This window comes from Corvus kubaryi, unplaced genomic scaffold, assembly GCF_017639235.1.
Source record: "Corvus kubaryi isolate FWS band 111438036 unplaced genomic scaffold, C.kubaryi_AGA036_p1.0 37385, whole genome shotgun sequence".
Taxonomy (NCBI): domain Eukaryota; kingdom Metazoa; phylum Chordata; class Aves; order Passeriformes; family Corvidae; genus Corvus; species Corvus kubaryi.
In genome coordinates, this window is record NW_024581127.1 from 11,781,976 (window position 1) to 11,794,390 (window position 12,415).

General features: G+C 37.8%; 1 long non-coding RNA gene across 1 annotated transcript; it reads left to right on the plus strand.

Moving 5' to 3' along the window:
• The first annotated feature begins 4,225 nt into the window (after positions 1–4,225).
• LOC121668461 lies at positions 4,226–9,921 on the plus strand. The gene is made up of 3 exons (XR_006017386.1): positions 4,226–4,851; positions 6,896–7,030; positions 9,397–9,921. It is a non-coding gene; the product is annotated as an uncharacterized LOC121668461 (long non-coding RNA).
• The last annotated feature ends 2,494 nt before the right edge of the window (positions 9,922–12,415 follow it).

The window sequence follows — 12,415 nt, forward strand, 5'->3', positions numbered from 1 at the left end:
CTCATGCTGTAAATCTATCCCAAAAAACTTCACAATTATACAAAGTGGGTGGAGCCATGGGATTGGGACTACATTTAAAAGGAAGGGCCGAGCTCTCAGGATGCACTGTCTGCCATTGTGTGCCCGGTTGAGCAAATGCATGGGGGTTGCACAGGAAGAAATGGCTTTTTTCTAATTTGCATTGCTGAAGGTTACAGAAGTCCTACTGATGGTCCAATATCCCACTGAACTAGAAAATTTAGGAAAGAAATCTGGGGCTTTGGGACAAGTTTTGAAAAGCTAGTGTTCTTCTCATGCAGCACAGCAATGGTTGAGCTGATTCTAACCAGACTGCTTCAGAGAATGGGGGCATTTGGGGCAGCCCTGAACTTGGTGGGGGATGTTTCAACAACTTGAAAAACATCTTTAAACCAAGCCAAATTTTAAAACTAAGTAAAGAAGCACTAACCTGAATATTATATGAACATATTAAAGACAGGGCCAGAACATGGCTGAGTCTGCTCTGCAACTTTAATTTAAATCCAATATAATTTTTCTTTTAAATTAATGATGAAGTCTCTTTTAACCTTAATGGATGGGAAATTTATGCATTTTTAAATTGTTGGACATAATATACTTGGTTAACATTTCAAATAAGCTTAGTTTCTTTTATGTGATCAATATTGGTCAATATAAGGAAATGCACATTTCTCATTTGCAGTATTACCAACAGTTGTGTAATATGACATAAGAGTTCTGATTTCTTTGAGTTCATATTGTTTCTCATACTTCATATGAGTTCAAATTATATTTTATGATAAAACTGCAAGGACATATTTTCTTCAAAAAGAAAGATGATATTCAGATCTAAAAATTATCACTGGCTACAGCAGCAGTTGCCCAAATGAATTAAAATTTAGTGTTAACAGAGACTGACTCAGCTTAACTTTAGCTTTAAGAATAAGGTCCTGGAGGAGCAAAACCCAGCACTGGCCACTGTATGTTTGTGTGTAAGGATTTGTAATGTTAACTTCCAATTTACACAATTTTTAATATACAAATGTTTGCCTCCTTTATGATTAGGCATAGAAGTTTGGGTCCAAAATAAACACACTCAGTGTAAGCACATTTGAGAAAACATCCTCAGAGATATCCTGGTTTAGGTGAGTATCTTCCTAATTCCTTCAGCAGCTTGGAGCACAGGTGCCATAAGCCAGTCTTATTCTTCATCTTGTGTGATGCTTCCTGAAGGATAAGAGAAAATCATTTCCATACATAGTAAATCAGTATGCCTGCATGTATAGGACCAATTTTACAAAATCATACTGAAGTTCACAGACAAATAACATAGAGATTAATATGTAGTATTTCTCCATGTAAAAAACTTCCTTCAATCCCTGCACTTATCCTCAGAGATTTTCACCTAGAAACTAACCTGTATTGGCCAGTCTGAGCCTTTGTGAGTCCATCCTATGGTGGTACAAATGCAGACCAAGAGCAATATTTGTTTCCCAGTAGCTTTTGCAACTTTTTTTTTTTTTTTTTTTGCCAGACATCAAAAGCATTTCTTTATTGATCTGTGTGAGTGCAATGGTTTTAACAGGAGGAAGGCACTGGGTGACATTAGCAACCAGTGGGTACATTCAAATGTACCAGTGGGTACATTCAGTGGATACATTCAAATTCATGCCACTACAGGAGTTGTTGGGAAAAAGGGAGTCTGAGAAGTATTTTAGTAGAAAGCTCATTCTATTTGCTTTAGTCCATTTTTCCAAGCAATGACTCACTTCAGAAACTAGTGGATATGGACTATTTTGAGTAGCTTTTACCAAGAGCTGTACATTGTGACTGGACTGTAGACGTCAAAAGTTCATTAGGTGTTGAGTGTAGAGGGAGTACAAGACTAGTTGGCTCTATGAAGACTGCATCAGATGCTGTGTCTCTTCCAGCCATTGTGATTATCATGATGCATGGACTAAGTAAATCCAAAACCTGCAATTGGCAATATCAGGGACAGTTGATTGAGATTTAGAATCATAAAATGGCTTGGGTTGGAAGGAACCTTAAAGATCATCTAATTCCAACTTCCCTGCTATTAGCACAACATCTCTCACTAGACCAGGTTGCTCAGAGCCCCATCCAACCTGGCCTTGAACACTTCCAGGGTTGGGACATCCACAGCCTCTCTGGGCAACCCGTGCCAGTGTCCCACTACTTTTACTCTCAGAGTTAAGGATTTCCTCTGAATATCTAATTTAAGCCCAGACTCTTTCAGTTTAAAGCCATTAAAATTGCCTCTTCATGATTCTATGATTCTATCTTTAACACAAACTAGATAATGTCATGGCCAACTGTAGGATGTAAATATTCTGTTTATTTGCCTATTCTTTCTGTCAAAACCTCCTTGGGTGATTGCTGAGGTCTTAATTTTGTGTTAAGGATTTTATGGAAGAAGCTGGTACACCAAGTCAGGAAGAGAAGTACCACACAGATTTTTCATGTGCCATTACCCTCTCTCCAAGCAGCCTTGATGAGTATTGAGCTGATGGGAGCCCTCTGCTACACCATTTCTGTGATTAACACTGCTCGATGACTGCTGCAACATCATAAAGTGATTGCAATAATAAAGTAATGCTTCACATGTATGGTGATCAATGGTGGGAAACACTTCCAAGTGGCTTGGTGAGGTCCATGCTGCCTTTTGACCACCTGCACTCAGTCCCTGCCAGACTAGAGAATCACTGAAGCTGTCATGGGTTGGGTTGTTCTTCAGTCCCAGCTATGCCCCAGCACAGAGATAATGCTAACTATCTCACCTGACTGATGAGTACAAAAAATTATGCTCTGTTGATGCTTCATTGCAGTAGATTTTGATGTAATTAACCCTAAGTTTTTGATGTTATTTTGTTTTGTTGTGCTTGGGGGGGGGGGGGGTGATTTTTTTGGTTTTTTTTGTGGAAACAAATTGATTTGAATGTGTATTTGTTCCATCCTATACAGTCTTCTCTGAAGACACTGAGTGGGATGGATTAATTCTTCCCGTTCCTGAGTACTCTTTAGAAGGATTATTCAGGACTGTGTCTTGCCACCTTCAAACACAGTGCGTGTCTCCTGGAGATGTGCCAGAGAAGCTAAGAGTGCTGCATCACAGGGATGTTTAAAACCAGAGAACTTGACAGCATGTAGATCCAGACATGGACACAGGGCCCAGACAGAGCAGCCTGGCAACTTTCCGGCAGTTCTCAGTGAGACACATGGGTCTATCACAAATCCAAAACACATTATGCTCAGAAGAAATCTTTGATTTCATACAGTTGGTATAAAATAAAACAGTGCGCTGCTGCACAGGATGGCTCATACAGCACACACGAACAGTGCTCCCCAAAGGGTTGGTGATGGCTGGGGATCATGCAGGTTGAGACAAGATTAATAAAACAAGAGGAAAGGTATTAAAAATTATTTTTTGACTGATTACAATTATTCTTTGTGTGTACAAGTGCAAAGATTCATGTGGTCTCCTGTCCAAAAATGACAGCCTATTTATTCAACGGCATGCTTCAAATTTAGAGCAATGTCCTCACAGTAAGGGGGTATCAAGCAGCTCCTGTTTGAAACTCTGCAGACAGCACCTCTGAAGATCTCCCCCATTCACAAAAATGCTACGACAGCTAAGATTGCCTAAAAGTCCTTCCCCAATCACAGATGCTGTATGCAGCTTTTCAAAACTGTATCTCCAATCCAGAGTCATTAAATAACCTGAACATTCCAAATCGAGACAATTATCTATCTCCTCTCTGATAAATCTCTTCAGTGAAAGTGACCAATTAAAAAGACTCTATTTTAGGCACTTGCTGTTCAGTCACTAAAAAAATAAAACTGAAATAAAATTTCTAAACAAGGTCTAAAAAAATCTATCGCTTGTTCTAATTCTTCCTAAGGCATGATGGCCTCCAGTAATTCTGAGACTTTTTACACGGTGGTTTGGGTAGCCACAGTATTTGAGAGAAGTTGAATTATGTGTTCATTTGCCTGAATAATGAAGGAGGCAGTGGCAAGAATCCCTACAGAATCCTGGCGTAGCAACAGAGCAAAATGAATGAGAAGAAAGGACTGAGAAAAAAATTGTGCTAGGTCTGCTAACATTGGGAATTCAGCAGGTGCAACCCAGGTCAACTTTTCAAAAACTAAACAAGGAATTCAGCTTTCCTTTCTCTCAACATGGATTTCTTCAGCAATATGCCAGAAACTTTTTCTGACACGTGAGTAAGATGGAAAGGTTTATGATTCCTTTAAAAACTTTACCTCTTCTAACACCCTTCAGCCCCTTCCTCACTCTTCCCAATTGCATTTTTGAGCCATATCAGATAGGAAAATTTTAAGCCAGCTAAAGAGTGACAACTATTGGGGGTTTTGTCTGTGTTCTTAATTGAAAATTTGTACAGTAACACTAAAAAGATAAATGCACTATAAAAGTGAAGATGTGATATATTTAGAGCAGTTGGGTAATCTTATTTTAAAATAACTGATGACTTAGTTAAGGTTGCAGAGTTTTTAATCTATGCTGAGTGATTCTAGTAATATCATTTATTAACCAAGACCTATCATATGCAAATGTATGTCATTTTTGTTTGGAACTGACATCACACTAAGAAAATATATTTGCTTCTATTTGCTTCTTTGTGTTCTAGCTTTGTGCTTCTTTTTCTTCTAGCTCAGCACCTTTCTTCCATTGCTTGGGTCTTTCTTGTATTTCAAATATACTGGAAAACATGCTGAATGATTAAAATGATTCCTAGACCAACTCATCTAAATGCTAGCATGCAAATGGATTGTGTTTGTCACTGTTGAAAAATCTACCTTTAATAACTGCTGGTGAGTATTTTCTTTTTATTTTTTTCCCCATTTTCATTGGAACATAAGTCTATTTACTGTCAGCATATGATATGACTACTTCTTTAGTAACTGCAGGACAGAATTATGTCCACTGTGCTTCAATACTGGGATTTTCCCTATTTCAAACAGCTTTTGTGCATTTTTCCTATCCTAATGTATCTAAAATGCTGTTGTATCTTATCAACTGACCCTAGACAGCTGCTTATGCTCTTTTGTCTCACTTATCCTTTTTTTATTATTCATAACTTCTAATTTATATTAATCACTATGAACATCCTCCTTTTTTCTGAACAGTTTTATATTGCTCTCTAATTAATTATTGGGGTTTTTACATTCCCTCTAAATCAAGTTGGTTGGTTTGGGGTTTTTTCCCCCATGTGATTCTTTCCTAAAACTGAAAGATTGTGACCAGACAGTATTTTAAAAGCAGCTTGCAATTTGCATTTGCAATTTTTTGTTTAAATGCCTTTATTCCATCTGATATGGTTCAACTGCTTTTGAGATGCCAGTAACTGGGAAGCAAGTTTTGCCATACAGAGCCTTTCTCTTCCTCATTTGTCCATTTTGCCTAAATAGGTTAAAACCAATTTTTTAACATCTCCGTTATACAGATTTTCCTATAGGAATACCACTGAAGTGAATTTTCCTCTTCTAAATGAGAAGTTCTGCATTAAAACAAGAGCAGATGCTCTCCTTCTCTTGAGTTAGCAAAAGGTTTGGGTCTAACATTAACAGCTGCCTATTCACTGCCAAAGCCTGTGGCTGAATCAAAGCTCCCTGGAAGCACAGCCACAGCAAGCAACTGTGGTTACTTCCAGAGCTGCCCAGGTGGAAATTCACCATCACCATATTGTTTCCCTTCCCATTTGGTATGTGGAAGCACAGGCCAATTTCTTAAACCTGGATGCCAGCTCAACTTAGTAAATTCAAATTTCAGCAGCAGGAGCAAAGCTGACCCTAAATTAAATCTTGTGAATCAATAGAAATATTCAAATATGCTTCTCCCAATGTTAGAATTTCAGTCCTTAATCCTGCAAGTATAGAACCACCTTCAATAGCCAGCTGTTAGCCACTGGTAGATTTAAATTATGTTCATGAGGGTCTGCATACCTACCGAAAGTGCTTAAGGACTTGAAAATCAAAGGCATTTGAAAATGATAACCATGATAATATGTGAGTGCTCCAAAGTATTTAGAAAAAACTGTTTCTATCTATTCCTTTCTTGTGGGCTGTATAAAATAACCAACTTGATTAGCTCTAGCTTGACTGTGTGAAGGGTATATTTATTATTGGAAAAGAACTGCTTTTGAAGAAAGGAGTTTTAACTTCAGTTTTGAAAGGTCATTTTAAATGGTCATAATAGTTGTCCTGAATTCACCTGAGATTTGTGTTTGGGACCTATTCCCCTTCAGCTATGGTAGGTGTTTTAAAAGACCCAAGTACAAGATATTTTGGGTATTGATTGCTGAACAATGAGAATTTGTCATCAAAATGACAAAAATATCTGCTGTTCCCTGCCAGGGCAATTTATCTGAGCTGACAATCATCTCCACAGAGCATCTCCCATCCTGGCTCCAGGGTCTGCTCTAGTGCATCCTCTACCTCCCACTTGCACTTGACCCAGGCAAACAGTTCTTTCACTTTTCTTTATTTGGTCAGTAGCTGATTTTTTTCTTAGCCACTGAAATTTCTATCAAGCTGTGTATGACTTGCCAGAGAAAGTTTGCTGTTTCCATTTATTTTCCTCCTCCTCATAAAGGAAAAATGTAGTATTGCTCTTCTTAAATTGGAAATGGCATTTCTTTTGTTTAACCTAATGTCCCCTCTGTATTTTGGACCTCTCATGAGCAGAGTCTTTTTCTATTTTTGTGGTTTCTAAGCATTTTTTTATTATTAAAATTTTCTATAAATTTACTTCTGCTTTTAAAAGGGAACTTGGCGAGTGACATTTTGTCATGCAACTGTGCACTGATCATCAATGTTTAATTAAAACCTGTCATTGAGAGGTGATGTCCTTCCTTAGGAATGAATTTACTGTAGCAGTGAAAGTCTAGAGGGGCAGTTCTCTTGCTGTCACAGATCGACTTAAAAGACCAGAGAGACACGCAGGAAGACAACGAACAGTTCTGTGCATATTTATGGACTTGTTGTGCATGTGGTAAGTACTCTCCTGACAGCTAGTGTTAAATCCAATCAATCATCACTTAAATACATCACTGTGTATATTCACCTCACTCCTTCATTAGCATTCATTAGCAATTAATCAACACAGCAGTAGTCTCTGGAAAGATCAACAATCCATAAGGTACATTTACATTAAAGATGAGCAAGTGAACATTTGTTCCACTTCAGCTAAGTCTTGTGTATTGTCATTTCTTCAAGGAGTGAAAGACATTGATCAAGCAAATGACTGATTGATTGATAGATAGAACGTGCCATCTATTGCCTCTGAAGACCATTTTTCTTCAAACCAGAGGACAGTAGATTTTGCTCAGAAAAAACTTTCTGTCTTCAGTTTCACAGGGTGTTTCACCATACTGGTTGAAAATATCTTCCTTCCTTAAATCCACCAGCTTTGGAGACAAACTCTGTTGCTGAATGTCTTTCAGTTTCTAAAATATGACCACATTCTAGGGTAGAGGGGCCCAGACATATCCTTTTAGCACCAGACATGGAATTATGTTTCGCTGATTTATTTCTTCAGCCAAAGCAATTAATTAGCAGCATTTCTGAGGCAAAGTGGAAGCAAAAATTATATTCAGGCATATAAAAAATACAGCCTTACTTTTTTGTTCTATTACATTAAGAAATAATAAATCTTAATACTTTCTGAGACCTTTACAACTCTGCGGAAAATTAACTAAACTAAGATGAATTGAAGTAGTTGTTCCGCTCCACTTATTACATAAATATATACTGATAATGATATCTTTAGTGTTTATCTTAAGTACTCTTCAGACTTTATAGCAGTGAAATGATATAATCAGGTTTTAATTTGATTGTTTTCTTTTGTGATAGAAAATATGTATTTCAAAATATTTTTCTAATCTTAGTTGCCAAAATTAATTTAAAGGATAATTTATCACCTTATATTCAATCAAATGGAAACATTTGCATTACTAAAAATATTAAGTTGTTGAGACACTAAGTAAGCATGTATTTCTTCAGTAATTCCTTTGCTTTCATGGAGGTGCATTAAGTTACTATCATTGTGTTGTTAGCATGATAAAATATCCAGTGTCTAATAAACATTCAGTTCCTTGTGAATATTGAAAGCTTCCTTTTTAATGCACCAGTTATGGATTTGGATTGCTAGTTTATCTCCTTCAATGTATCCTGTTACTTGTTTCATGATTTCTTTTTAATTGCCTTCACATACAAATGCTATCTCTTTCTTATCTATGACTTGATATACCTTTGGACAGATATAACTGGGTATATGACCTCTCTGTGTCATACCTCAGAATTACTGAGCCATTTCACAGGACAACTCACCTCTAATTCTCTGTGTGGCCACTCTGTTCCCTCTACACATTTTTTGTTTGTTTGTTCATTTGTTTTAACATGAATCTTTGTTGTATGAAATATCTTTTCTTTCTTGTACCAATACTTCAGTGAAAATGTTTGTTAAGGTTAGGATAACCCCAAAGTGAAGTACTGTGAATGTGCTTAAATAGCAATTTATGTCTTCCAGCTGAAGTGTGGTGGTGGGAAGAGAAGGAGTTGTTTTCCATATTGCAGAAATAGAGAAAGTTGCATGGTCTTTCTATTTAATGAAGGACTTTGACATTCTGTTCCACTATGATATGAGATGAACCCTTCCCTGTTTGAAAGTCTTCACCTCCTTGGTAGGACTGTTTAGACCTGTAGACCCTGAAAGCTCACATCAGGGAAAAATCATGTGTTATGGGAAATCTGGTAGGCCATATCTAGTATCTGGATACATGCACAACCCTGCCAGAAATAAAGGCTTCTCTGCAAAAACACATTGATATGGTCAAAATTATTCATCATTCAAACACAACGAAATAGTGAGCACAATTCCAGGAAATTTTAAATATAACTAAGACTACTCACCCCCACCCTTCCTCTCTGCTTGATTGGCTTCTCAGAGGTGGCTTGGCAGGATTCACAGCGGTCAGGGCACCAGCAACCTTGGCTAGAGAGATAGTAAACAAAACAATAGTGTGGATTCCATTATGAGTTTATCTGCCCACTCCTATGCTACCATCCTTATCAAAAACTCTGACCTAGCACAAAGATAAGCTTTGCTCCTCTCTTTCCCTGAGCAGCCTGTCTTCTGTGCAGGAAAGGCAGCATTTTACCTTTACATTCACAAAATGGTTCTTTAAACTTAATTTTTTTGTAAGACTTCTATTCAAAGTTTTCTCCATTTAAGAACAATCCCCCAAATGCACATCTTATTTTACATATAGGCACTGAAATCTGTTAAATTTAATCTTTATTTTGCAGAGGGAAACCCAACAGTGATTTTTACTTTTTAAACTCCTTTTCTATTTCTAGGAAACTTCAATGAAGCATTTTATGGTATGACGATAGTGCAATAGGAAGAACTTGTATTCAAGATGATTAGACAACCACTAACATAAGGCACTACTGAATTTCTCAACCCTACGGGCAACAGAAATGGCAGAGCAGATTTTAGGGAAATTTTACACATTAGTACATAAACAGTCTGTCAAGAAATCGCACCCTTCAGATGTCTCTCTCTGACAGTCTTCAAGACATTAAAAAAATCATAAATGTGATTTGCAATAGAGACATTTACTAGCCTTAATATACAGAGACTGTCATCACTAGGCAAATCCAGGAATGTCAAGTGAAGATTATTAGTCTGAAATACCCATGCAGCAGACTGGTACGTGTGGCTGTATGTAACCCAAAAAGTCATGAACTTCTCTTCTCAATGACCTGTTTGATCTTTAGCCCACAATCCCTTCTAGTATGGCCCTACATGCTTTGACAATGTGTAGACATAACTGTAAAAAGGAAAAGCAGGGGTCTATGAAAAGGGTCAGTAAAACAAGAAAACTGAAGCTTTGTGGAATTTAACATGAAATATTAAAAGGAAGGAAGCATTGGCACGGAGAAGAAACTGAATTGAAAGAAGGAGTGAGGGAAGGAGAGAAGCATGACCAAAATAAAAGATCTGAAGATGAACAAAGAGTCTGAACCATGCTTGGAAAGAAAAAAGAGTTTCTCTTCACTGTATTCTTTGACTGATACGTGATTCCACAGCTTGTTTTATTTGGGTAAGTATGCCCAGGCAGTAGCTATCAAAAAGTGTGTAGAGGTTTGGTGAACTGACAGTCTCAGTCCAAATGTCTGCAGACAGACATTTAAATTACAAGAGTTCCAGGGTAAAACAAGAGACACCCTGGGGAAGGAGCCTAAATCACACTCTCAGATGTAGAGATGCTCTGTCTTTTGGCTATGCAGCTGCACTGGCTGCCTTGGAATCAGCATATCTGGGGCTGACTCTAAGGTCTCAGAAGCCATTGTTATCAAACTGGTACCTTTCAGGTCATTACAGTCAATAATTCCTTTTCAAGTATCAGAAAGAAAAGAAAACAAAGTGAGATGATTAAAAAGCCAATTAGCAGATCAAAGTATGAGAAGCTAAGTCATGGAGGGGAAAAAGAATGTATGTATGGTAATTTAGACAGTAAGAAAGATAATTAGAACAGGGTAGTGATAATGGGATAAACTGGGGATCAAAAACCATAGAGTTGATTGGAAAAAAAAAAAAGAGAAGAAAATTAAGGGAAGTTTTAATGACTCTTTGAATAAAACAATTAACCATATAAATATTAGAATGAAAGCTTGTCTAGAAACCACCCTGACCTCTTTGTAAGCAGGACAGTCACCCACAATTCTCAAAAAAGTATAGTTTTAATTCTTCTCCCTGAGAAGTATTTCAATGTCTCTGATGCAAATATCTTCTGGGATAGTGAGCTGAACATGGAAGACATAAGTGGAGCAGTGAATAGAGATTAGAGACATAAAGGCAGACTTCCCCACCTCATCCATCCTCCTTATCTTTTTCATAATTTTAACTCCCTTTTTCAGCAAAGACGTCAGAGTTTTGATGTTGAAGTCCCAATTCACTTTCTAAACTTTGTTTCACTTGACTTCCTTCCAAATTCTTTTCTTGTCTACAGTTCTCACAGCTCTAGCTTTCTGATGAGGTTTGTTCTTGGCCAAACTTTCTTTCAGCCTTTTCTCCCTGTGTTGTGAGCACACATCCCCCCTCGGCCCTGTGCCTGCCTGAACTCCTGCTCTTATCCCTGCTGTTGTCCATTTGATCAAAACATGCTACTCAGGGACTTACTGTAGATGGGGCAAAGAATGAGGGGAAACAGAAAAGCTTCTTTTTTTGTGAGGTTTCCAAAGACCACCCTTGAGCTTTGGCTCCAAATGCCTCACAGCATTGTGAGTCACAGATTCCTGTGTTCTTTGTCACAAAGTCCTGTGAGTCTTTAAACAGAAAAGCCCCTAACAGTTTGCACCCCATGGCTCTCTCAAAGCAACAACATGCTTACATAAATACTGTTTGGCTCTAACCCTTTCCATGTGGCTTATACCACACGAAGTTCACTTTCTTTGAAAGAGCCTGAACATGAGTGGGGGTAAGGATGAGTTTCAGTCTGTAGAGTATGAGTTAGACTTTTAGAGACAGCTGGGACTCAAGAGAGAATGAAGGGTTTGCAACTTAACAAGTAAGAGCAGGAAGGAACAGAGCTGCGAAGAAAAAGAAATAAATCAGAGGCATGGGTAGAAAAATAAACATCTCCTTTGTATTACCTAAGGAGCTACTGAAGTAATTTCAGCAAAGGAATATTACAGTCACAGGACAAAGAACATGGTCATTAATGCCAGCATTGTGTCTTGTCAACAATACAGAAAATGAAAGGATCCTCTCTGAAGAGCAACTGGTAAAGATCAAAAAACATTCAACAGCAGATTCCCCCCAAGTGAATAATGTCAAACAGTACATCTCTTGAATGTTCACCTACTGCTTTGGTGATAAGCAGAGATAAAAGATGAAGATGCTGTACCTCTTTGACCTGAAGAAGCTCTGGGTAGCAACTCCCTATTTCCTTGCAAGTAGGCAGCATGAAGGAAAGGAACTACAAAGTAATACTTGCTATTTTATTCAGAGTATCTAGTTCTCTGATTAGTAACTCACTTCAGGAAATGGAAAGATGCAGTTGGACAAGAAGGTGATAAATGCCCAGCTTCAGGTCAAATTCTTCCTGCCTTCTCAAGCCACAGTAGCTGTACTTGAGAAGATTGTGTCACTGACACATAGCTTTCTTTTCTCTCTGGAGGCAGTTCTCTTGTAAGCTTTTCTCCTTGTGGAAAGGAGAAGGACATATTTCTAATAGGAGGGAAGAAAAAATAAAAATAAAAATAAAAATAAAAGAAAAAAAAGAAAAAGAAAAAGGGAAAGGGAAAGGGAAAGGGGAAGGGAAGGGAAGGGAAGGGAAGGGAAGGGAAGGGAAGGGAAGGTGTGGGAAGG